Raw genomic sequence first — 27642 nt, 5'->3', positions numbered from 1 at the left:
ACACACAGAAGAATGTGGTAAGTGGGATAGATAACCAATTAAATTGTTTTTTGCACGGAAGAAATAAAGAAAACACATAAGTTGCTTGCCCAGGGCAAAGAATTGGAAAGCTCTCTATCCTGGGTGCAGTTAGCCCTAATTCTAATTTGCAATGGAAATTCCTTTGTCTTATTCTCTCTTATTTCTGGGAGGGTATTTTGCTCTGGGTGGTACTTTTGTCCCCTCATTATTGTCCTTGGTCAAAAATGTTGTGGATGTTGGTGAATATGCACAAGCTTCTTAGACCTCTTCTTACTTGAGTAAAGTAAGGGTGCATTTTTGTTTTGATTCTTGAGCAGTGAAGGTAGTCTTAAGGTTTTATTGGTAATACATTTCTATCAAATGAATAGTAGACTTCTTATCTATTTGGCTCCGGTAAATTCTGGGTACCAGTAAATAAATTAAAATGTCTTTTTAGATAAAGTTATCTTTCTATTTCCTTGTTTTGTCATTCCTTTTCTTTTCCCCATATCTTTGTGTTGGCTATTGTCTAACTATATTAAGCAAGAAATGGGAAGAAGATCTATCTTTAATCTGATCTTACTTTGAGTTATTTTATCCACCATAGAGGTTCTGATAAACACCACATTCTTAATCTGACTTTCTGTTCAATTTCAATCAAATGAGATGTTTTATCAAAATACACTACATATTTTGTACATCTTTTTAATTTAAGTGTGATAATGGTTAATCCATTAGTACAGAACTAATCAACAACTACTGAGGATGTATTAAAAAGGTTTTTGTCCCTGTGTGGGTGACTAGGATAAGTTCTTTTGAAAATCAAGGCTTGCTATTAGAACAGGGGTCCCCAACCACCGGGCCATGGGCTGGTACTGGTCTGTGGTCTGTTAGGAATTGGGCTGCACAGCAGGAGGTGAGCAGTGGGTGAGCAAGGGAAGCTTCATCTGTATTTACAGCTGTTCCCCATCACTCGCATTACCACCTGAGCTCGGCCTCCTGTCAGATCAGTGGTGGCATTAGATTCTCATAGGAGCGGGAACCCTACTGTGAACTGCGCATGTGAGGGATCTAGGCTGTGCACTCCTTGTGAGAATCTAATGCCTGATTATCTGAGGTGGAGCTGAGGCGGTGAGGCTAGTGCTGGGGAGCGGCTGCAAACACAGATTATCATCAGCAGAGAGGTTTGGCTGCACAGAGACCATAATATATAAATTGCTTGCAGACTCATATCAAACCCCTATCAGTGAGGGGCAAGTGAAAACCCTATCAGTGAGTGGGAAGTGAAAACAAACTCAAGGCTCCCACTGATTCTGCATTATGGTGAGTTGTATAATTATTTCATTACATATTACAATGTAATAATAATAGAAATAAAGTGCATAATAAATGTAATGTGCTTGAATCATCTGAAAGCATCCGCCCACTGTTGTGGAAAAATTGTCTTCCACAAAACCAGTCCCTTGTGCCAAAAAGGTTGGGGACCCCTGTATTAGAATATACTTGGATATTTATGCAATAAAAATGCAGAATTTTAGTTTTCTGATGAAATACACAATTTAAAATTTTAAATAATTATTTTAAACTTAAAAATTTTATTAGAGGAATTGACTCATGGGCGAAAGAAACTCTTCTCTTTTGATTGTTGCTCAGTTTCTATTTTTGTAGTTACTAATATTTAAGTTGCCCTAATGATGCAGCCTTCAGAGGGAAAATACTTTCCCTTTATCTCACCCACAGAAACTAATGTGTTCAATCTCCTCACCTCTAACCTTCCTCACTGGTATTGCTATAAAAGAAGGTTGATAAGCAACACCTGGAATCTTTACTTTTGTATATTTTAGTGAATTGAAACATAATCAGTGAAACCAGTATATTTTTTGTTCCCAAAATTATATAAAAATTCAAATTGCAGAGTTACATTCATCAATATCAGTTGATTTAATAGCTCAAATCTATTTACTTTAAGAGAAACCAAGTTGTCAAGAGGTATCCTTTCTTTTTTAAAAAAAAAAATTATTTATTTATTTATGGCTGTGTTGGGTCTTCGTTTCTGTGCGAGGGCTTTCTCTAGTTGCGGCAAGCGGGGACCACTCTTCATCGCGGTGCGGGGGCCTCTCACTATTGTGGCCTCTCTTGTTGCAGAGCACAGGCTCCAGACGCGCAGGCTCAGTAGTTGTGGCTCACGGGCCCAGTTGCTCCGCGGCATGTGGGATCTTCCCACACCAGGGCTCGAACCCGTGTCCCCTGCATTGGCAGGCAGATTCTCAACCACTGCGCCACCAGGGAAGCCCGAGTTATCCTTTCTTATATGTATTTGACTTTCTTATTTTTTAAACAATTTATCATTAATAATCTTACCAATTACCATTATTTTTTGACAAGATTTTTAGCAGATAAACTATATAAATAATGTAAACAATTAAATAATTCCCAGTACAAAATATTTTAAAAATGTTTTCTAAAACTTGGGGATAAGTGATCAACTTATCCACTGAGTGATAATCAGCTTGATTTTTCCTCAAATTTAGCAAAGGGGATTATAGTGTCCCTGGGGTTTTCTCCAGCTTGACTGTCCTGTGCAGGGTACACACTGGAATGGAAAAGGGACCAGATAATGCTGCGATTGCTTTAAGAGTTTTGTCCCTAAGTGACCTCTCTGTGAACAAGCTGGGTAAAGATTCAGTAAACTGCATTTGGCAAATACTAGTTCTGTAGCAGCAGACCTCTGCATGTGATTTTGGTCAATAGAGTTTAATTACCTGTATTTAAAGTATTAGTGACTGATTTCCTAACATGTATACAAATCTCCCTTGGCAGAGAGTGTGTTGCATCAAAGCAGATTGACAGGGACCAGATGAGAAAATTGAGCAAAATTTGAGCAATACTGAAATGCGAACTTGTGGCAACATGACTGTAATATTTCTCCCTACACATTTAAAAATATCTCAGAATAAAAAGAATTGCGATGCTTCTGGGAGAGAGAATTGTATAGGTCAGGGAATATAATATGGTGGAGTTTAGCTTTCTTGTTAATAACTGCAGAAAGAGAGACATTTTAAAATTCTGTCCATAATTTGATAACTTCTCTAATTAATTAGAAAATTCACAGATGTTATAAGCTGATTTATGTCCCTACCAACATTCATATGTTGAAGCCCTAAATCCCAGAACCTTAGAATGTGACTGTGTTTGGAAATAGGGTCTTTAAAGAGGTATTTAGGGTTAAGAGAGGTTATAGGATAGGGTCCTAATACAATATGACTGGTGTCCTTGTAAGAAGAGAAAGAGATTCCAGGGTGGAGCGAGCACAGAAGAGAAGCCTTCAGAGAACATAGCAAGGAGGGAGCCATCTACAAACCAGAAGAGGCCTCAGGAGATACCAATCCTACTGGCATCTAGATCTTGGACTTCCAGCCTCCAGAACTGTAAAAACTAAATTTCTGTTCTCTAAGCCACCCAGTCTGTGGTATTTCTTTACGACAGCCCTAGAAAACTAATACAAGGGTCCTTATGTTTCCCTAAAACTTCTAACATTTGGCTTTATTTAAAATTTCATTTGTATATGGATATGTTTTTAGGATGTCAAGGTTTCTATGAACTTTTAATTCTTTCCATGAAATATGTGACTCTTTAAGTTATAGCATATTTTTCTTTACTAAGTGAGGCAATGATTTTTTATTATATCAAATGCAGTTTCCACTCTCCTAAGCTGGTTATATACAGCAGGTCATATTTTTATGTATGAAAAATACTTTGTCATTGCCGTTCTCCAAGGTTACCTTCAGGTTTCTTAATGAAGGGGAGGACAATTCTTTTCTCTGTTGTGCTTTATAGATTTCAATTAGATAGAATAGTGGCCTTGACAGAAATACTGGCATTTATTTATTTTTTTGTGAACATGAGTGTAATTTTTAATAAATATCTTGTAGAATGTGTTAATGTTATCTCCTTAGGTAGGTTTATTCCTAGATATTTTATTCTTTTTGTTGCAATGGTAAACGGGAGTGTTTTCTTAATTTCACTTTCAGATTTTTCGTCATTAGTGTATAGAAATGCAAGAGATTTCTGTGCATTAATTTTGTATCCTGCTACTTTACCAAATTCATTGATTAGCTCTAGGAGTTTTCTGGTAGCATCTTTAGGATTCTCTATGTATAGTATCATGTCATCTGCAAACAGTGACAGCTTTACTTCTTCTTTTCCGATTTGGATTCCTTTTATTTCTTTGTCTTCTCTGACTGCTGTGGCTAACACTTCCAAAACTATGTTGAATAATAGTGGTGAGAGTGGGCAACCTTGTCTTGTTCCTGATCTTAGTGGAAATGGTTTCAGTTTTTCACCATTGAAGACAATGTTGGCTGTGGGTTTGTCATATATGCCCTTTATTATGTTGAGGAAAGTTCCCTCTATGCCTACTTTCTGCAGGGCTTTTATCATAAATGGGTGTTGAATTTTGTCGAAAGCTTTCTCTGCATCTATTGAGATGATCATATGGTTTTTCTCCTTCAATTTGTTAATATGGTGGATCACATTGATTGATTTGCGTATATTGAAGAATCCTTGCATTCCTGGGATAAACCCCACTTGATCATGGTGTATGATCCTTTGAATGTGCTGTTGGATTCTGTTTGCTAGTATTTTGTTGAGGATTTTTGCATCTATGTTCATCAGTGATATTGGCCTGTAGTTTTCTTTCTTTGTGACATCTTTGTCTGGTTTTGGTATCAGGGTGATGGTGGCCTCGTAGAATGAGTTTGGGAGTGTTCCTCCCTCTGCAATATTTTGGAAGAGTTTGAGAAGGATAGGTGTTAGCTCTTCTCTAAATGTTTGATAGAATTCACCTGTGAAGCCATCTGGTCGTGGGCTTTTGTTTGTTGGAAGGTTTTTAATCACAGTTTCAATTTCAGTGCTTGTGATTGGTCTGTTCATATTTTCTATTTCTTTTTGGTTCAGTCTCGGCAGGTTGTGCATTTCTAAGAATCTGTCCATTTCTTCCAGGTTGTCCATTTTATTGGCATAGAGTTGCTTGTAGTAATCTCTCATGATCTCCTTGTCATCATCATTACAAGGAGGAGAATTGTGATGAAGGCACTTGCATGTAGAAGTAATGTATACATTGCATCCTTTCCTGAAGAGAATATAAAGAAAGATGGCACAGTTACAAGGCATTAATAGCGAGAACTGATTTTTTTTAAATGTTTATATTTGTAGGATCCAAAATATCTCCTTGCCAGAAAGTGAGACTAGTTAAGGCTGGCTATTACAGTTTTAGTTATAAACTTTCCTAATGTTCAATATCTTGAAATTATTTAAGAGCAACTTTATTATTCTCTTTGAAAATAATATTAAAAAGTTTTTATATATATTTATATAATACACTATACAATAAAATGTTCATGTCCAAAAAAACTCTGAACTGATTTTGTACAGTTTACATGTATAATTCTTGTCTATGTTGTTTATTCAGTGTACATAAAAAAGAGAAAGAATAATAGAAAATATTTTGTCTAATTTCATTTTACATATAAAAGTAATTTATTAAAATTTTTCCCTATTAAAATTACTTACTGATTGTAACAATGATGCAGAAATAAAATTCTAATTCTTCAATTTTTAAGTTTCAGCTAAAGTTTATTAATATCACTTATATCATGCATTCAAAATAACTTTCTTTTAACCATAAATCAAAGTGAATAATATTTCTTCATTAGTATTCCAAATATTGTTTCATTCTTTCATACTAAGTCCTTATCATTTTCCTTTTAGCTAAATTTAGCATTAATATGAAAAGTGCAGTGTCTAAAATTTGAAAGCAAACATCAGAGAAGCAGTCGGTGATGGCAATATATTTTGTTAGTTGCACTTATCAATGTGAATCATATGTCAGCTGGGACATGTCTGTTCCTTAATATATAGCTACTTTTGGCACTTTTGTGTTCTAGAATGTACAATACCATCAAATTTTGACCGTTTCCTTGAGGTTTATATTTTCATTGCCTTGGTGACCTCAACTTCTTGCCTTTATGATTTTCTGGTTCTTATAGCTCTTTCTTGGCTGTCTTTACTTTTAAAAACTAGGCTATCAACATCTCACCTCTTTGCCTTATCAAGTTTTTCATTTAAGAAGAGAAGATTTCTACCCTAAGAGAATTTCTTAAGTTGCTTTTACGGCATAGAGGTTTGTTATTCAAATGCATTACATTTAATATTCCATTTTCAGCCTGAAGTAGCTTAATAGGTTTTCTGCCTCTTACCTTTTTCACACACTTTTATATGTCCTTTTCTAATGTATATATGGATTTCTCATGTCTCTGTGGTCCTCAAGCTTATCCTAGCCATGTTACCACCAACCTCATATTCTAGCTGCTGTCTATGAGTGTGCTGTAAGCATTTTTTTTAATAATGAAATTTTTCAGAGAGTTTCTGAAGATTAAAAAAGATTAAAGAAAGAAAAAAAGAGAAGTTCAGGAAAATTATAGCAAGCTTGTTTTGGTATAATAATAATGATAATTATGGTAGCAGCTTTGGTGCATATGAAGAAGTATTTTCTTATAAAAATCATTTAAATAATTTTAGCTATCATTCATAGTACCTTGGTCAGAGGTTTAAATAGTACTCTACACTGATTACTGTAGAAATGGAATACTTTCTAGTTATTTTTTGCATTATTAAAATACAATTTCTTTCAAATTCATGTATTACATCCGCACATTTCACATGTGCATTTTTAACTTGTGTTGCTACATTTTTTAAAAATTAGATGTATTTACACAGTTGATCAACTAACTTTGTATTTAGAACTGTGCTTTGATTGTGTTACAACCAAATTGAGACATTGGGTAAGTTCTGGAAGAGGAGAGAAATAAGGGAGGTAAGAAGGGAAGTGGGCAGAAACGGGAAAGGAAGGATGGAAGCACGGGCATAGGACGAGAAGAAAACAATCAAATTGAAGTCTGTATCAGTGAGGAAATTAAAACAAAGATGACTGTGATTGAGGGAAAAGATGATTGATAGAAGTGTTAAGATGGGAACGTGGCAGGGCATGTGATTTGGATATCTTCTGTCTTTCCATATCCCTCTCTACCTTATATGTCCTTCTCTGCCCTCCTGTCTGTCCTGGGAGACTGTCCTCTGGAGTCCAAATGGGCACTGTCCCAAAGGGGCACTAACATGAAATAGAAAGACAGGAAGAGAAAATCATTGGGAAACATGCTCCTTACCTTCCCCTTGCTTGTCTATGCTTTGGAAATTCCTGTGTTTCTCACTTATGGCCTTAGCTTCTGCTAGGCTACAGAATTAAAAGAATAAGTGGTTTCTATTAACACAGATCTCTCTGTAATCACCTGCAGACCTAGGGCTGTTAATGACTCCTTATTCTGCTACGTTCTGAAAGCTGTTCCATTCCCTCCTAATTTCCTCAATCTTGCCTATACTTTGTAAACAACCCCTTTATTAATTTTTTGAATTGCATTTTTCGATGTGCCATCTGATTGGAGATATATATATATATATATATATATATATATATATATATATATACCAAAATTAATATGGCAATTGATACTAGAGTGGCCCTAAGGAGAAAACTCACAAAATTAGATTATGGGATAATGATGTTCATTTAATGAGGCCTCAGAAACTCCACACTGAAGGACACTGGGAATTAATAAAATGTGGTGTAGTGTGCTGTGTCAAAATTACATCATTATGACTGATGGTGTCAGGGGTGGAGTGCAAGTGAAGGGCAAGGCATTGGGAGACAAGTACCACTGATGCTCAGTTGCTATGGTAACAATGTTGATTACTGTGTTGTAAGCTGACAGTTGTTGATTGCACTAGAGGGTATACTAAAAAATGATTATAAAAGAAAACTCTCAATTTTTATCTCAAGACGAAGGTAGACCTCTGTCAGGCTATTTTTATGGCAGATATGGCCATGGAGCATATATGGCTGAAGACTGATGACAAGAACAATTGTAAGTGTTGCAAAGTTGCAAGACAAATAAATACTCAGTAAGGCACTGCCTGAGAAGAAATGGAGGATCTCCCAAGAGCAATACATATTAGGGGTTGAGGAAGCAGGATAGGCATAGGGAGAAATTGGATGCATTGCTTAGAGATTTTAGCTGAACTCATGGGGGTTCTGAAGCTAGGATGATCCTTCAGAGAGGTCCTGAACTGGGAAACAGGAGCCAGGTTTTTTACACTCATATCAACCAGCCACTGGATTTAGGTTCCCCCTGGAAGGGGTTGTTGTTTAGTTGATATATTGCTGCATTACAAACCACCCACAAATGTATAAGCTTAAATAAAAGTAAATTAATATTTTCATGATTCTGTACATTTTCTGGTGATTCTTCTTTTATGATTCTTTACTTGATGTCACTTGTGTGGCTGCATGCAAATGGTCATTTCATTGTGGCTGTACATCATCAAGACTAATTTGCTACTGGTTTTGATGAGTGACCAAGATTCCGAAAGCAAAGGTCCGTGTTAACATATGTAAAGTTTATGGTTCCAAAGTCCAAGAGATGTATGGACACAGTCATTGTAAGTCACTTCTGTCTTTTTTGTTCATATTATCCATGAACTAATAAAGAAGGGCATCACAATAGTAGTCATGGTACCAAGAAGAATTTGCATTGTTGCTGCTAAGTGGATGAATTCAGGAGTCTTATTGGAGTGTCTCTTAGAGTCCTTATATTCAATAACAATAATACCCAAGGGGCAATTGTATACATGCAGGACTGTAAATAGCTTATATTATTTGGTTTGATTTATCACAACATGTTAAAAAAAAGTAAAGGTAAGAAAATAAAATATCTGAGTTATTAGAAAATGTTCAAAGGAAAATGGAATATATGTTATCCATTTTGGCCTTCTTAACATCTGCATATGGAAGGACTGTGGCAGCTACTCTATGTGAATTGTTTGTATACCATCCTCTCCTTTCCAAATACCATATGTAAGAGGGCTAGAGCGTGCTTTGTCATGACTGGAGGATTTGTGTATCTTTGGTACTTAAAATATTAGTGACATAGTCAAGCTTTGAGAGTAATTTAGACTAAAATTGGGCAATTTATTTTACTTTCGTGATTTTACACTGACCTACATGAGAAAAATGTGCCCTGTTTATAAAAATTAAAAATTGTTCAGGTGAATTGGGCTTATATGAATAATTTTAATTTACTAAATTCACAAGTTCTATTTAAATACTTTGGACTATTTTGCTGATAAACTAAGACTTGCTCAGTTACAGTTTGAAGAGTTTTAAATGACTATGGAATAGATTATGTTTAAAACTGCTTTTTAAATGATTACTGAAATTATATTAACTAAGTCTTAAATGTGACCTAGAATTCAGTCTGTTCAATCAGAGTTCATACAACATTATTTAGGTTTTCCTAGGAAATGTCCTAAAATTATAAATAGAATAAAATAACTTGTATGTCAAGTGCAGAAGAAAAATCAAAACTCATGACTGTAGCCTAAAAGACCCCATGATGCAGAGTTGACTGCATTTCTACAATTAGGCCTCTTAGCCTTCCCATTCTCTTGACATCTAACCCAGCGTCTTGTCACCTTGGGCCCCAGGTGCTGACAGTTTCCTCTTCCTGTTGGGTTTTATCTTCACATCTTCACATGACTTGATCCTTCCCTTTATTTGTCTCAGCCTGAAAGCTGTCTTCTAAGAGAAGCCTCTCCTAAACCCTAGGTTCCCAAGCATTCTCTCCTCTAGAAGAACACCAACCACAAGATAATTTTCTCTGATTGGTGTTGGTTTCTTTTATACCTTTGTCCATGGGAAGTTAAATTTGGGGATGGTTAGTCTGTTGTCTGCCTGTTTCAGGGCTGCATTTCTAAAAGTTAGTCCTTTGATCCTGGATCACAGTACGTGCAGAGTTAATATTCGTTAACTAAGGTAATCTCACCCCACCTTTATTAATATCCATCTTTTGACTCCAGAATCTGAAGAAAGGGAGGTATGCTGTCTATTGTTTTAAAATATAAATATTAGTTGGTAGTATTAAACAGTACAACTTTATAAACCTGGAAGGTTCAGTTTCAGTCCACAAAAGCAAAGTACTATGCAGGTGATCAGGATATAGAGATAAAAAAGCCTAACATTCCTCCTGCCATCGTGGTGTTTAAAACCTCTATGAGAAGCAGGACATTGAACTACTGTCAAACTATGGTGCATCTAGCTTTCTTTGCTCTTATGAATCTACCCGTGCACTTTTTATCAGGATTCTTATTATTTAATCTATAAAATATAACTAATTAAATTAAAAAGCTTTCTGTCACTGTATGAAGCACAGTAAAATAATTAGGTACATTTTTTAATCTTCAGCATCATTTGATTTTAACATGTGTGTTGTAACAGAAAAGTTCATACTTTCCTCATGTTTTTATTCATTTTTGTGACTTTATTTATTGATAGGCTATGCACAATTTAATTTTGTAGAACTTAGTCCCTGTAAAATTACAAAAATTCAAGCCAAATATAATGTGCTTTGATGATAAAAATCGAGAAAACCAATAGGAAATAATTTCAATAGGGATCAAATGCCTTGTCCCATGTCAGGGCTTGTCCACTTAAATCTTTATTATACTGGGACTTTCTACAAGGATTTTTCATAGAAACCTTTGTGGAGTACTTTCCCCTCATTTCATAATATCAATTGATCATTTCTCAAATATTAACATGATGGCTATGTTTGGTATTGTAAAAATTAAACAGTGAATGCCCAATAAAACTTTCAAAAATACATGATTACTAATTTTACATTAAAAATGGTGCAAGTAATGGTAGTCAAAGCTCTCCACCTTTTTCCCTAATGAATTTGAGCCACTTAGAAAAAGAACGCAGGCCATGGTCAGATTTAGTAATGAGATAGGGTAATTGCTCCATTTTCTCACAGATTCCTGGTTGAATGTTATTAGAGGATGCTTCTTAGTTCTCAAGACAAACTGAAGCTCCCAAACAGACCATCTTTTCCCACCTCCCTGTCCTGTCTAGATCTTAGGGCCTCTTGATAAGAAACCATAACATTCTTGTAGTTTGTGGCACATATATTTGTAACCTCTCACTTCTTCTTCTTCTTTTTGTTTTTTGGCCTTCTCGATTCTTATGGAGCACAGGGGTGATAAGTGTGTGTGTGTGCGTGCATGCATGTGTATGTGTGCGTGTGATTTATGTTTGACTATATGTGAAATCAAGAAATAAGTAAGGGCCAAGTCAGAAATGTCTTTTCCATGTGGTAGTTCCAGCCCCTGATGAAGGTGACCCAGAAGTGTAGGTTCTCCCCAACTTTTCAATCAGATAAGAAGCAAAGGTTGGAGGAAGGAACTAAATGAGTTACCCCAATATATGCCCATATTATCACTAGAATGGATTCTATTAACTAGGAAAAAAGAAAGCCTATGCCATGGTTATGGTTAGGAACATCTACCTGTTTTTCACAAGGACTGGCCTAAGCTGTAAAACAAGAAAAAAATTATATATATACTTTATCTTTTAACACCAAACATGATGGGATGGTACCAAAAAAATGTCAAAATGTGGAAATTTTTTGTTGTTGATGAATGTAGGAAGCACAAAACAGTGAATATGTACCTTCTCTCTTTCCATGTGAAAAATATAGTAGGGAGAATAAATTATTTTCATCAGAAAAGTTGATTAGAAAATCCCTGATTTTATGTCAATATAAAGTTCTTTCTTCAAGTATATTGCATGTTTTTTTTTTGTTGTTGCTGTTGTTATGTGTGTTTTATTTCCCTTACATGCACACAGGTTTATAAATTGGTAGAATTGGTAACATTGGTAAAATCAAACATTAGAGATGATTGTTTTTTTAAAAAAAATTGAAGTATCAGTGGAACCTTGAAGCATTGTTTGTGTCAAATCATGTTATCTACTACATATCAGTAACAGTTTTGCCTGTCATGAAAGATTTGGCAGCTTATGGAAATGTCGGATATCAGTAGAATTTCATTGCCAAGCAAAAGTTTGATTATAGTGGAGAAAAAGTTTTACTGTGTAAGGGTTGAAATACTTCTGAGTCTTGCATATGTGTTTGGCTTGCTTTGTTGATAAGAAAGAAACAAGACATGACTTTTTACATCAGCATGAATTGGCCTCAGGTATGTTTTCTAAGACATCTGACCTCAAAGAGAGGAAAATGTAATTCATTTAAAATTCATCATGCTGCTAACTTCTCAAGATTTGGGGCAGAGAAGGGGAGCCAACTCCTTTAAGTACTTGACAAAACTTTAAATGATACTTTGTGTTTAAATATTTCTTGTTTTGTTTTTAAGAGAGAGATGGAGGAAAAAGAGAAGCTACTACTATCAGAACAATTTGACAAGAAGGAGTTTATCCATGGCTTTCCTTCCTTTTTGGATATTCTTAGCTATACAAATAAGGAAAATATTTCAAGTTTCAACAGGCACCATCAGGTATTTTACTGGGAGCGGGCAGGACAACTAACCAAACCAAAAAAAAAAAAAAAAAAAGCCCTAAATGGTAGTTTGGTCCAACTGCCACTCTTGAGAAGGTTAAAGTCAGAAAATGATGTGAGGCTTCTAATAGTTGGGGATGAGCTGCGGCAGGCTGGAGTCAACAGTGATAAATCCCTGTAAATTCCTAGGCAGGCGGGAGATTTCAGATATTGGAAATTACCTCAGGATGCATTCTGAAGGCCATTTTATGTTTAATGTTATGTTTTAAGTTTTTAAGCCTTCCTTTTATTCAGCCATTTGTTTATATGAACTGTTTCCTTTGCTTACCTGTGTGTGCATGCTTTACTTCTGGTTAAAAAGCCGTAGTGTCTCCCATCCAAGTACTAACCAGGCCCGACCCTGCTTATCTTCTGAGATCAGACGAGATCTGGTGCAGTCAAGGTGGTACGGCAGGGGAAGCTGGGACGAAGTGAGAGAGTGGCATGGACATATATCCACTACCAAATGTAAACTAGATAGCTAGTGGGAAGCAGCTGCATAGCACAGGGAGATCAGCTCGGTGTTCTGTGACCACCTAGAGGGGTGGGATAGGGAGGGTGGGAGGGAGATGGAAGAGGGAGGAGATATGGGGATATATGTAAATGTATAGCTGATTCACTTTGTTATACAGCAGAAACTAACACACCATTGTAAAGCAATTATACTCCAATAAAGATGTTAAAACAAAAAAAGCCATAGTGTCTGTTGTTAGTTATTATACAGCTTACCTGTATGCCTTGTGGAAATGAACAAATGTTAACCAAATGAGAAAAGCAAAGGCTATGTATTCTGAACTCACTACAGCAAGCGAGTGAGCCATTGACACGCGCTTTTTGGCAAAGACTCAAAGGCAGGCCGAAGAGTTGGAAGGCTTTATAGTGGGAAACAGGGAAAATGGTTTCACGTGTGTCCTGATTGGAGGCTCTTGCTGTGGGGGAATCTGGAGGCCGGCTCGCTAGAATAGGAGCATCCTATGTGATTGGTTAGGGGTGCACATCTAGCCTTCTCTTCTTGGGGACAAAACTTATGGAAGCTGGCAGTTATTAAGCACATCCTGACTAATTTTGGTTGATTGTTACAGAAGTTATTGTTTAGCTTCACGGGAGATCATCACGGGAGATAGCAATGCAGCTTCTGATAAGTCTGACTTAGAGCAGGCTAGCTTCCTGTGTAGTTTATTGAATAAGGGGTTGGTTTCCTGGGCACATTGCTACAGGTGTGGGTCAAGGTTCCACCTTTCTATATGGTCTGGCTGTTGTCCATTTGTATACTCTGTCTCTCAACTCTCATGTTATGTTTCCAAATCCAGGTCCTCTATTCTCTAGTGCTTGATGTTTCCTAGAGATTCACCCTACCAGTGTCTTCCTTATTTACCTGGCTTGAGGTGCGATGGCCTCCCTCATCTCAGGCCTTTCCATTTTCTATTTTTTTCTTATGAAACATTTCTTACAAAAATATGTCCATGGCTGTTTTGCACTCTTTGTTCTGATCCCTACCCAAATGTTACTTCTTCAGTAAAATTTTCCCTGATCAGCCTACACAAACCAGCCAATCTGAATCAGTCTACTCAGCTCACCTTCTTAGAGATTATCATTCTCCTGCTTCAACTGTTCATTTTTTGTTTAATGTTCACCTCTAGAATTTAATGTCATCATGGGTATTGCTTACTTTGTTCCCTGCTATATTCATTCTTAGAATAGTAAAATGTACAAAGTCATTGGTCATAAAGTATTGGTTGAATGAATAAAACCTGTATTCCTTGATTTAACAAATTTAGAAAATATTTTTTCATCTATCATATGAGCTTTGAAAACCTTAGCTCATTGTTTCCCTACTTTCCAACATCTTCTCATAATTTTATGTCTTATTACCTTTAGTTTTTCTAGATGCAAAGTTTCTACCTCACAATTATCCTGAATTTAATTTTAAGATGAGAAAAATTCACTAAAATTCTGTCAATTAAAAACATTCAGGGATTAAAAAAAAGTATTGATGACAACGATTTAGCTCACCCTTCCCACCAAATCACACTTTGCTTCCAGATTGATAACTGTTATTGTCTTCTGTTGTATGGGTTGTCAGATAATTGTGTTTTCACTTGTATTGGTACTCTATTGATCATGGTAAATGAATATTAGTTCTAGAACAAGCAAACCCAAACTATCGGGAACTTGAGATAGTAAAGTTTTAGTTTTCATTAAGTCAGGGTCTGATTAACACTGATTGGTTCTCCAGAAGCCCCCTTTGAGGAAATATATCAGTAATCCAGTTTCCTATCATATTAGGCAATGACAAATTCAATACCAATGTGGCTCCCAGCATATCTGCACAAAGAGAAGAGAGATTGTAAATGAGTGTGAGGTATGTCTAGGCCCATAAGTGGTGCACATCTTTATGCTTATATTTTATTTATGATTCGATTAAGTGAACACAAAATTAGTATCAAGGGCAGTTGGGAAATATAGTCTTGCTATGTGTTCAATCAAAATAAACTGACAGGAGGATGTTATAGAGATAGTCCCCTGCCTAAATCAACTAAATCATAATTAGTTTTTGAAAAATAAAGTAACAATATTGAAAAAAATTTCTAGCAGATTGATCAGTAGAATGATAGAAAATACAAATTATTAATTGGAAAAAATGTAGATATCACTGCAGAGGTTAAATATATTGGAAGGAAAATAAGGAGACATCGTTAACAAATGTACACCAATATATGAAACAACTTAGGAAACTGATGAATTCCAAAAACTGACACAAGAGAAATAGAAGATCAGAATTGCTGTACATATGGAAAAGAAACAGAATTTTATGTTAAAAACCAAGTTTTAAAAACTTCAATGTTCAAGGCTTGCTCAAAGTATTTATATTTGTATGTTATTGAAAATAATATTTTTCCATTTTCCTATTGTCTTTTAGTTTAAAAGAAATACATTTTTTTGCTTGTTGTTTATTGATCTTGCATTCTACAGCCTTTTTAAAGTCTTCATTTATTCTAACAGGTTTGTTTTGGTAAATCTCCTAAGATTTTGTGTGCACATATTCATGTCTCTTTGGAAAAAGAGAGTTTACATTTTTCTCTTCAAACTGTATGATTTTATTTTATTTCCTTGTCATATGACTTTGTACTCTTGGCATAATCTCTAATTGGTCATGATGGTTTATTTCACATATGTTTCTGGATTATTGGCTAATATTTTGTTAAAGATTTTTCCCATTGATGTCCATGACAAGTACTGGTCTGTAGCTTTATTTTTTAAATTATATTTGTCTTATTTTGGTATCAGGGTAATTCAGGTCTCATAGAGGAGTTAGATATGTTCTTTTTGCATTTTTTAATGAGTCAGTTTACTAGATTTCCTTTACCTGTGGATTGTTCACTTAAGTCATACAGATCACTCATAAAACTCTAGTTAAAAATAGCTCCCTTAGGGACTTCCCTGGTGGCACAGTGGTTAAGAATCCACCTGCCAATGAAGGGGACACGGGTTCGAGCCCTGGTCTGGGAAGATCTCACATGCTGCAGAGCAACTAAGCCCATGTGCCACAGCTACTGAGCCTGTGCACCACAACTACTGAAGCCTGTGCGCCTAGAGCCTGTGCTCCGCAACAAGAGAAACCACCACAATGAGACGCCCGTGCACTGCAACGAAGAGTAGCCCCCGCTCGCTGCAACTAGAGAAAGCCCACGCACAGCAACGAAGACCCAATGCAGCCATAAATAAATAAATAAATAAATAAATTTATTTTAAAAAAAGCTCCCCTAACCACCCCAGTAGAAAAGAGTTACCCATATCAGTGTATCTTCCCATATCTGACATATCATAGTTATATTTGTTACTTTACTAAGTGTCTTATTTCCCTCTTCTCAATTCATGAGAATGGGGCTTCCCTGGTGGCGCAGTGGTTGAGAATCTGCCTGCCAATGCAGGGGACACGGGTTCGATTCCTGGTCTGGGAAGATCCCACATGCCGTGGAGAAACTAGGCCCGTGAGCCACAATTACTGAGCCTGCACGTCTGGAGCCTGTGCTCTGCAACAAGAGAGGCCACGATAATGAGAGGCCCGTGCACTGCGATGAAGAGTGGCCCCCACTTGCCGCAACTAGAGAAAGCCCTCACACAGAAACGAAGACCCAACACAGCCATAAATAAATAAATAAATAAATAAAACATTAAAAAAAAAACAAACATTTAAAACTCATGAGAACAGAGGTGTGTGTGTGTGTGTGTGTGTGTGTGTGTGTGTGTGTGTGTGTGATGTTTTCATCACCACATGAACCTAGATCAATCCCTGGCACATGCTAATTTTTTAATAAATGTACATTGAATAGATCAATGGACAATTAATCTCCCCATTTGGCAATCTATCCTAAAGAAGTGATTTGAAATGTAGCCAAATATTTATTGAAAAACAATATTCATTGAAATATTATTGGCCATAGCAAATTATTAATCTGACCTAATGTCCTGGAACATGAAATTTTTTTAGTAACTTTTTAGCAGAGACACATATTATACATGGTGAAGTGTTTTAATGATATTATGAAATATGTATATAATGTTATCTATGTTGTATCCAAGATATGATTGAAACTGCAAAAGTATATTGGAAACTACATGGGGTTGAAATACATCAAGAATATCACCAGGGTTATGGAGAAATAGGTGATACTTTTTCCCTTTAAACTTTTCTAATATAAACATATCATATTTTTGAAATAATTACTAAGGAAGAAAACACCATTAATTAAAATCATCTGAGGATAAATAAATTAGGTTTTGTTTTGTTTTGTTTTTCAGAAAGTCCAAGTGATAAAGTCACAGATCTAATCCTCTCAAGCTTCTATTTTTTATGCCCTTTTGGAATTAATTTACGACCATGGACTATGTTTTTATGCTTAATTATACACCTCACACAATTGTTCTTTTAGTTATGAGAGAAATTAAATTATGAACCATAGATGGTTCATAAGTGTAATCGCATCACCCCAGTTATGTCAAAATTTGTTATAGGAATTAAATAAAGATCTTAGGTTTAGGTCTCCATGTGTTTTCAGTAGAAATCTAATTCCCAAGATGTTTTACTGTTAATACATCTGAAACATTATGTACTAAATGCTGTTCACAGTCACAATTAAATTGCATTGTGATAATCCTCTGCATATCTGAAGTTAAGAAATCAATTTCACCTTGTTTAAAATATCATTTCTCAAATTTATTTCATCATTGAACCATATTTAAATTTATGCCTGTTGCTCAAATGCTACTTATCATTCATGTTTAACTCAATCTTTTTGTCTAATTATGCAGTCTTTCAGATTTTCCTCTTCTACTATAGCTTCTTTTCAAGATGGCTAATAGGCAAAAGATGATGTTACTTATCTGTTATTGGGGTCAGGGGTGGGGGCATCCAGTGACCATGGTGGTCCTTGGATGTTCACTGTCTCCTGTTCTCTAAATTATGATCAGCCTGTTGCCTGCCTAGGCATTCTACTCCCATATTGGGCTGATTTCTGCAATCAGTGGCCTGCTGACACAGTATGTTTCACTAAGCCATACCCTCTGTGTGACACTAACCTAGGCTGGCCTTCTTGCAGCCTCTGTCACCTTTGTCACCACCCAATTCTCATTATCTGTTATGGACTGAATGTTTGTGCATCTCCCCCACACAAGTTTATATGTTAAAATCCTAACCCTCAATGTGATGATATTAAGAGGTAGGACACTTGGGAGGTGATTAAGTCATGAGGGTGGAGCCCTCATGAATGGGATTAGTGCCCTAAAAGAGACCCCAGAGAGATCCCTCACCCTTTCAGTCACATGAGGACACAGTGAGAAGATGGTCATTTATGAACCAGGAGGAGGGTCCTCACCAGACACTGAAACTACACGAGCCTTGATCTTGGACTTCCCAGCCACCAGAAATGTAAGAAATTTGTTGTTTAGGCTGCCCAGTCTATGGTAGTTTGTTATAGTAGTGTGAACAGACAAAGACATCATTTACACTCCAATACGGGAGGGGAATAAAAGTTATTTTGGATTTGCTATTCCTTTCCTCCTCACAAGGCATCAGCTCCACACTCCCATTCTACTTGCTGGAGCAGGCAGGTGCCTCCACCAGCCTTCCTGAGCTTCCCCATAACATACTGGTGCAGAGGAAAGGTTTTTCCCTTACCTTCCACTCTGTGGTCCGTTGACTTTTCTCAAGAGTTTAATGATGTATATCTGAGAGGGCGTGAGGAGACAGAAGCTGTCACACTAATAAAATGTATACATAAGAATGTACCATAGGCATAGCATGTCTGTTACACACACATTCGTATCACATGGACAATCACTCCTCTCTCCTCCTTTATCCTACTAGGCGAAATCTGATATGTATCAACACTTTCCACACACGTTAAGCAAAATCCTCAGAACTATGTCTTTGTGAGCTGTCCCCCAGTTAATCCCTTTAAGTGATGGAAAAATTGATTTAAAAAGTCATATGTAAATTGGGCTATAGCCAATAGAATGTCAATTTAAATGTCAGTTATCAATGTTCCAATGAAATATTTCCTGTTCTCAATGAAAATTCCCCTGTCCACCCCTACAAGATAAAGATGTCCTTAAGATTCTGGAGAACTAGCAAAGTTCATATGCATTGCCCCATATTAGAGTACTCCTCTCATTAGGTGGTGATGTCCTTGACAGAAGGAGTTCTCACCTTAGGACAGGTATTTATAGTTGGTTGCATAGTCAATGACACCTTCCATATACTGTAAATATTGTAAATGAACGTTTGTTCAGTGAATTGATGGAAGTTAATGCCTATTCTTGAATTTAGCGAGAACCCTCTTCCCCCACCAAATAATTTTTGGATGAATGAATTTTGTTAATACTTTCAGAGGAATTGACACTGTGTTAAAAAAATAAATACAACTTTGGAGGTCATGATGCTGTTTGAAGTTTATGTGTGAACACACAGTAAAAATTTGGGATCAATAATACCCTGGTGCTTATCAGGAAATAAGCATGCCAACACGTCCTTTCTGCTTTTAGAATAGCCTCCAGAGGTTTAGTCCCAGGAACATAAAATATCAAGCACTGTAACCCCATTTCTGTGGGCTTTACCTTTTGCAAAACAGTTGCCATTGCAAATGACACTGACATAGCAGTTCTGTTTGTGATGAGATTTATTTCTTCATGCTTGGCAATTATGAATAACCTTTGAAGGAAAAGGAAAACAGTTGTAGCTTGGCAAGTCATGTGTACCATTTCAGAAATTTTGTCTAAGTTCAAAGAACAAGTAAATATCACTTACGCCTACAGATTTAAAATTCTCTGCCAAAAAATAAATGATAAAAAGAGTTTTCTCTTGTTTTCCTATCAAAGATTGTTTTATAAGGTGTTTCTTTAGGAGAATGGGGTAATTTATGACCTCAAATTGCCTGAACTTTTTAGGTTCTTGAGAATTCTCTGCTTCAACAATCACTTTCATTTCCTGCCGCTGTAGTTGTTCAAAGTTTTTAAATTGATCATATCACTTTGAAAAAAAAGCAAACCATCCTTTTTGGTGTGACTAAAGTCCATAGTGATACTTTAGGTCACTGGGAAATTGAAAAATGCAGTTCAGAAAGAGAATACAATGTCAAAAAGACTGTTCTAGCCTCTCTGGGGTATTAGACTGACGGACATTGATGGGAAACATATTCCATTGTTATTTTAAATACGCTCATTATTTTTATGATTCAGAATAGGTACATATAACAACAGATTATTTTTTCAAGCTCAACAAAAAGAAGAAAATACACATTTAACAGATAAGGTCAAGAAAAAATATCTGATATGTCAGAAGCACAAATATTTTTAGAAAATTGACAGAGTACTAAAATAAAGACCCGTAATAGAAGTGTATCCAACAAATATAAAATAGAGAGAGAAATCCATTCCACAGACTTCAATTTTGTTCTTTATCAGGCTTATCCTCAGGCTTACTCTGGTACAATACAGTGTATCTTTCTCAGGAGCTCCTGTACTGCCCATAGTTAAGAATACAAAGAGGTAAATCAGAAGCTGTAAAAATGTACTGTATTGGTACAAAGGAAGAGATCTCATTTTTTTCAGCTCCAAACAGAGAGAACATAAGGTCTTAAAACCTGATGGAAGACAGATATTTAGGTGACCGGCATTGTCAATTTCAAATCATTAGACCTGAAGCCAGTTTACTTATAAACTTTGTGCTTGTCACTACTGTTAGAATAACACACACAATGTAGCCTGTGGTCTGTCAGCCAGTACACTGTGATTTAGAAAATTCAAAGAGAGAAAAATGATCTAGTAACAAAAGTATATTGCCGTATATGCAGGGAAATTTGTATAAGTACAATACATCTACCATGCTTTTCTATATTTGCCTAAGCAACTGATTATTGACTTCTCTGTCGCTCTGGGTATTTTCCCTCAAACATCTTAAATATTATATCACCAGAGAGTGACAATTAAAATGGAACCTTTGTAAGTAACTTATTAAAATGGCAAAGACCATTTACAGTAGGTTGATCTGAGCATCTTAACCTACTTTAATAACATATAATTTTGAATATATTGTTAAAGAATATGCTAATAGCATATACTGGCAAAATGCGATTGTGCACATCTTCATAATGTTTGCTATGTACATGCATGTGTGTGTGTGTGTGTGTGTGTGTGTGTGTGTGTGTTTGTGAAAGAGAGAGAGAGATGTGTACTAATATCTCCATGTATTAATGGTTTAGAGCATAATATGTTATATTCAGGGAATTGTAACAGACTAGTAAATCACTAAAGAAATATTTGATACTACTTACAGTAATATTTTTTAAATAACAATTTCTTTAATCAGTGAATGGCTTCCATAAATCTTATCTATCTTTATTATTTGCACATATATTATATGCATGTAAATAAGATAATACTGAACGTGAGAAAATTGAAGGTGTATCAGACCAGGCTTATTCACCACTTATTTCCATGTATATGCACTCACTAATGTCATACTAATGTTAGGATAAAGAGCATGGGCAGACAACTGAGTTGAAATATGAGCTTTGCCACATACTAACAATGTGGGGAGAATTATCAGATCTCTATGTGCCACAGTTTTCTCATCTGCAAAATGGGGTTAATAACAGTGTCTAATGCATTGGGTTGTTCGGAGAATTAAATGAGTCGATAATGAAAACTGCTTAGAAGATTGGTTCTGCTACCTGTAACGATGACCACACTGATAATAATAATTATTCATATAATATTGTATTCAGTTTAGAGATTATTATCATTATTATTATTGATTTCAAGAGTTACACTGATTGATTTTTAGTCATATTAAATATATATGATCAATGTGGAAGAACCAACGTTGCTGAAAGTTTTCTAATACTAAATACATATTGAATTGCATGAGGAAATAGATTTCTTTACCAAAATGCCATATTAATTCATATACTCATTTGCCATTTGCTTTTCTCACTAAAAGTTTTATCATGAAATTATGTCCAAGTCACCAAACTCTGTAGTGTACATGCAACATTTAGTTATCTGGTTCCTTTTTGTTGGGCTTTCTGCTTGAAAAAGATTATCTACCACTCTGGCCCTAATTACCATCTCTATCCTGATCATTTCCAGATCTACATATCCAACAAAAAATGCGACTGAATTAGAGATAGAGATAGAGATGAGAGAGAGAGAGAGAGAGAGAGAGAGAGAGAGAGAGAATGATGGATGAATAGGTGATTTGGAAGCACTTTAAAGAAAACATGTTGAAAATTCAATTTTCTCCTCTTTTTCCACCCACTGTGTGCTCCTCCAGTTTCTGCTCATGGGTTAATGGCACCACATTTTGCCCCGACCTGGATCTCAGCCAATATTTTTTCCCCTCCTTTCTCTTTCGGTCCAAGTCCCTTATTAGGTCCTCCTTATTCCACCTCTTAAAGAATATTCAATTCTCCCCTTTCCCTCTTCATCTCCACTTACGTTTCCATGACTTAAGGGATGATTGTCCCTCAGATGGTCTGCTAAAAGGACTTTTTGACTATTCTCCTTACATATCCCATGTCAACTGAAAAAAAAATGCACAACGTAAGAGTTGTGAGTTAAGTTTTATTTGGGGCAAAATTAGGACTATAGCCCGGGAGACAGCAATTCAGATAGCTCTGAGAAACTGCTCCAAAGAGGTAGGGGGCGGGAAGGTCAGTATATATGTGATTTTGGTGAAGGAGGAGTACATGCAATCAAACACACATTTTTCCAGAAGTTTTCTGCTAGTCACGTGAAGGTTACTGCTAGTCATGAGGAGCAGTCGTTAATGATTTTTGTGGTTTTCTGGATGTGACGAGATGCAAGAATTGGGCTCATAAAATCTTCTCCTGAAAATATCTAACTATCTAAGGGCCTGTTCTGCCAGTTTTTCCCAGGGCACAAAGTGCCTCATTCCTGATCTCCACCCTGAACTCCTTTCAGGGCACATTGAAAGTCAGCGATTTCAGCAGCTTGTGATTTAATCCTAGTAGAGGCAGGTGGCAAATGCCAATTATTAGTTGGCACCCAGCTTAAAAACCATTCAAAGATCTTTGTTTTCTTCAATATAATAACGACATTCACATAGGAACAATTATGGATGTGCTGTGCACCAGTTAAATTACTTTAAATATCACATTGATTATCAGGAGAAAAGAAGTCTTTTGACAAACTTCCAGTTATAAAATAAATAAGTCATGGGGCTATAAAGTACAGCATGCTGACTATAGTTAAAATTACTGGATGGCATGTTTGAAAGCTGTTAAGAGAGTAGAACTTAAAGATTCTCATCCTAAGAAAAAAAAGTTTTGTAACTATGTATGGTGACAGATGTTAACAGACTTACTGTGGTGATCATTTTGCAATGTATACAAATATCATATCATTGTGTTTTCCACCTGAAACCAACATAAGTTACATGCCAATTGTACCTTGATAAGACAAGAAAAATAGCACACACCAAAAATGTCTTAGAAGAAAGACCTTATTGTTATATCAATTTATAATTGAGGAAACTGAGAAATGGGAAGTTTAAATCATAGTCCTAGGTTATATAGTTAGAAAGTGATAGGTGAAATCAAATTGCCTAGTAGGGGCTTCCCTGGTGGCACAGTGGTTAAGAATCCACCCGCCAATGCAGAGGACACGGGTTCAAGCCTTGGTCTGGGAATATCCCACATGCCGCGGAGCAACTAAGCCCGTGGGCCACAACTACTGAGCCTGTGCTCTAGAGCCTGCGAGCCACAACTACTGAGCTCACGTGCCACAACTACTGAAGCCCATGCGCCTAGAGCCTGTGCTCCGCAACAAGAGAAGCCCGCGCACTGCAATGAAGAGTATCCCCTGCTCACCACAACTAGAGAAAGCCCACGCACAGCAATGAAGACCCAATGCAGCCAAAAATAAATAAATAAATAAATAAATTTATATAAAAAACAAATTGCCTGGTAATATTTGGAGGCCCTTATTTATGGTACTGTCCATGATGAACTCCTATGTCCTATGTGTTGCTGATTACTTTGCCTCTGGTGAGCCTTCCTTAAACCCCAAGATTGGGCTAGGTCTCATAGAATTTCTGGACATCTGAAATCACAGCCTTCATTTAAGTTTTTGAATATCCTTGGCTATTCTTTGTGAATCTACTTCTCTCCCTAATACTATCTGCTCTGCGAGGAAGAAGACTGCCCAGGTCTCTTTTATTGACCACACCGCGGGTCAGGCGGGATCTTAGTTCCCTGACCAGGGAAAGTGAACCTGTGCCTCCTGCAGTGGAAGCAAGGAGTCTTAACCATTGGACCACCAGAGAAGCCCCCAGGTCTGTTTATCATTGCATCTCCAGTGCGGATTATGTGTCTGACCATGGTGGGAGATAATTTCCGTTGAAATAATGAATCACTTGAAGTGACCCATGTCCCTTTTCATGGTGATTTACCAAATTTCCACCATTCTTTTCTATAACCATAACGCCTAGGTCATTGAAAAGAGAAGTGTTTACCACTATAGTAATTTCATGCTGACTTGGCTGTGAGTGGATGGAATACGGAAACAGTGGTCTCACACAAAATGTTTCCAAATATCTTTGTACAGAATTCAGGCAGGATCACCTCTTACCTCAGGCCCGAGGTTAATTCATAGCCATAATTGTTTATCTTCAGTTCCTGCCTTTGGCTTTTGTTATTATCAGGACAGATTTCTGTATTTGAAACTAGATATCTTTCCTTGGCAAAACCTTGTTTTCTCCTTTTACCTATTACAGATTATTTACCCCTTAAGCGGACTTTCAAAATACTCGTATTACCACATCCGAAAAGGGAAATGGTATTCTACCATTCCTGGGTATTAAACCTTTCTGCATAAAACTGCTAGCTGTGAAGATTTTACATATCATGTATATATTTCATATATCATATAAAATATATATATTATCACACATACAAATGTGTTTGCTTAAAATAATGATTTTAACCTTTCTTAAATTAAGATTTTTTTAACATCTTTATTGAAGTATAATTGCTTTACAATGGTGTGTTAGTTTCTGCTCTAAAACAAAGTGAATCAGTTATACATATACATATGTTCCCATATCTCTTCCCTCTTGCATCTCCCTCCCTCCCACCCTCCCTATCCCACCCCTCTAGGTGGTCACAAAGCACCGAGCTGATCTCCCTGTGCTATGTGGCTGCTTCCCACTAGCTATCTATTTTACATTTGGTAGTGTATATATGTCCATGACACTCTCTCACCCTGTCACATCTCACCCCTCCCCCTCCCCATATCCTCAAGTCAATTCTTTAGTAGGCCGGTGTCTTTATTCCCATCTTGCCACTAGGTTCTTCATGACCTTTTTTTTTTTTTTTCCTTAGATTCCATATATATGTGTTAGCATACGGGATTTGTTTTTCTCTTTCTGACTTACTTCACTCTGTATGACAGACTCTAACTCCATCCACCTCATTACAAATACCTCCATTTCATTTCTTTTTATGGCTGAGTAATATTCCATTGTATATATGTGCCACATCTTCTTTATCCATTCATCCGCTGATGGACATTTTGGTTGCTTCCATGACCTGGCTATTGTAAATAGAGCTGCAATGAACATTTTGGTACATGACACTTTTTGAATTATGGTTTTCTCAGGGTATATGCCCAGTAGTGGGATTGCTGGGTGGTATGGTAGTGCTATTTTTAGATTTTTAAGGAACCTCCATACTGTTCTCCATAGTGGCTGTAACAATTTACATTCCCACCAACAGTGCAAGAGTGTTCCCTTTCCTCCACACCCTCTCCAGCATTTATTATTTCTAGATTTTTTGATGATGGCCATTCTGACTGGTGTGAGAGGATACCTCATTGTAGTTTTGATCTGCAATTCTCTAATGATTAAGGATGTTGAGCATTCTTTCATGTGTCTGTTGGCCATTTGTATATCTTCTTTGGAGAAATGTCTATTTAGGTCTTCTGCCCATTTTTGGATTGGGTTGTTTGTTTTTTTGTTATTGAGCTGCATGAGCTGCTTGTAAATCTTGGAGATTAATCCTTTGTCAGTTGCTTCATTTGCAAATATTTTCTCCCATTCTGAGGGTTGTCTTTTGGTCTTGTTTATGGTTTCCTTTGCTGTGCAAAAGCTTTTAAGTTTCATTAGATCCCATATGTTTATTTGTGTTTTTATTTCCATTTCTCTAGGAGCTGGGTCAAAAAGGATCTTGCTGTGATGTATGTCATAGAGTGTTCTGCCTATGTTTTCCTCTAAGAGTTTGATAGTGTCTGGCTTTACACTTAGGTCTTTAATCCATTTTGAGTTTATTTTTGTGTATGGTGTCAGGGAGTGTTCTAATTTCATACTTTTACATGTACCTGTCCAATTTTCCCAGCACCACTTATTGAAGAGACTGTCTTTTCTCCACTGTATATGCTTGCCTCCTTTATCAAAGATAAGGTGACCATATGTGCGTGGGTTTATCTCTGGGCTTTCTATCCTGTTCCATTGATCTATATTTCTGTTTTTGTGCCAGTACCAAACTGTCTTGATTACTGTAGCTTTGTAGTATAGTCTGAAGTCAGGGAGCCTGATTCCTCCAGCTCCATTTTTCGTTCTCAAGATTGCTTTGGCTATTCGGGGTCTTTTGTGTCTCCAAACAAATTGTGAAATTTTTGGTTCTAGTTCTGTGAAAAATGCCTGTGGTAGTTTGATAGGGATTGCATTGAATCTGTAGATTGCTTTGGGTAGTAGAGTCATTTTCACAATGTTGATTCTTCCAATCCAAGAACATGGTATATCTCTCCATCTATTTGTATCATCTTTAATTTCTTTCATCACTGTCCTATAATTTTCTGCATACAGGTCTTTTGCCTCCTTAGGTAGGTTTATTCCTAGATATTTTATTCTTTTTGTTGCAATGGTAAACGGGAGTGTTTTCCTAATTTCACTTTCAGATTTTTCATCATTAGTATATAGGAATGCAAGAGATTTCTGTGCATTAATTTTGTATCCTGCTACTTTACCAAATTCATTGATTAGCTCTAGTAGTTTTCTGGCGGCAGTTTTAGGATTCTCTATGTATAGTATCATGTCATCTGCAAACAGTGACAGCTTTACTTCTTCTTTTCCGATTTGGATTCCTTTTATTTCTTTTTCTTCTCTGATTGCTGTGGCTAACACTTCCAAAACTATGTTGAATAATAGTGGTGAGAGTGGGCAACCTTGTCTTGTTCCTGATCTTAGTGGAAATGGTTTCAGTTTTTCACCATTGAGAACAATGTTGACTGTGGGTTTGTCATATATGGCCTTTATTATGTTGAGGAAAGTTCCCTCTATGCCTACTTTCTCCAGGGCTTTTATCATAAATGGGTGTTGAATTTTGTCAAAAGCTTTCTCTGCATCTATTGAGATGATCATATGGTTTTTCTCCTTCAGTTTGTTAATATGGTGTATCACGTTGATTGATTTGCGAATATTGAAGAATCCTTGCATTCCTGGGATAAACCCCACTTGATCATGGTGTATAATCCTTTTAATGTGCTGTTGGATTCTGTTTGCTAGTATTTTGTTGAGGATTTTTGCATCTATGTTCATCAGTGATATTGGCCTGTAGTTTTC

This window comes from Balaenoptera physalus, assembly GCF_965194825.1.
Source record: "Balaenoptera physalus genome assembly, chromosome: 3".
Lineage (NCBI taxonomy): Eukaryota > Metazoa > Chordata > Mammalia > Artiodactyla > Balaenopteridae > Balaenoptera > Balaenoptera physalus.
This window is presented reverse-complemented; position numbering follows the sequence as displayed.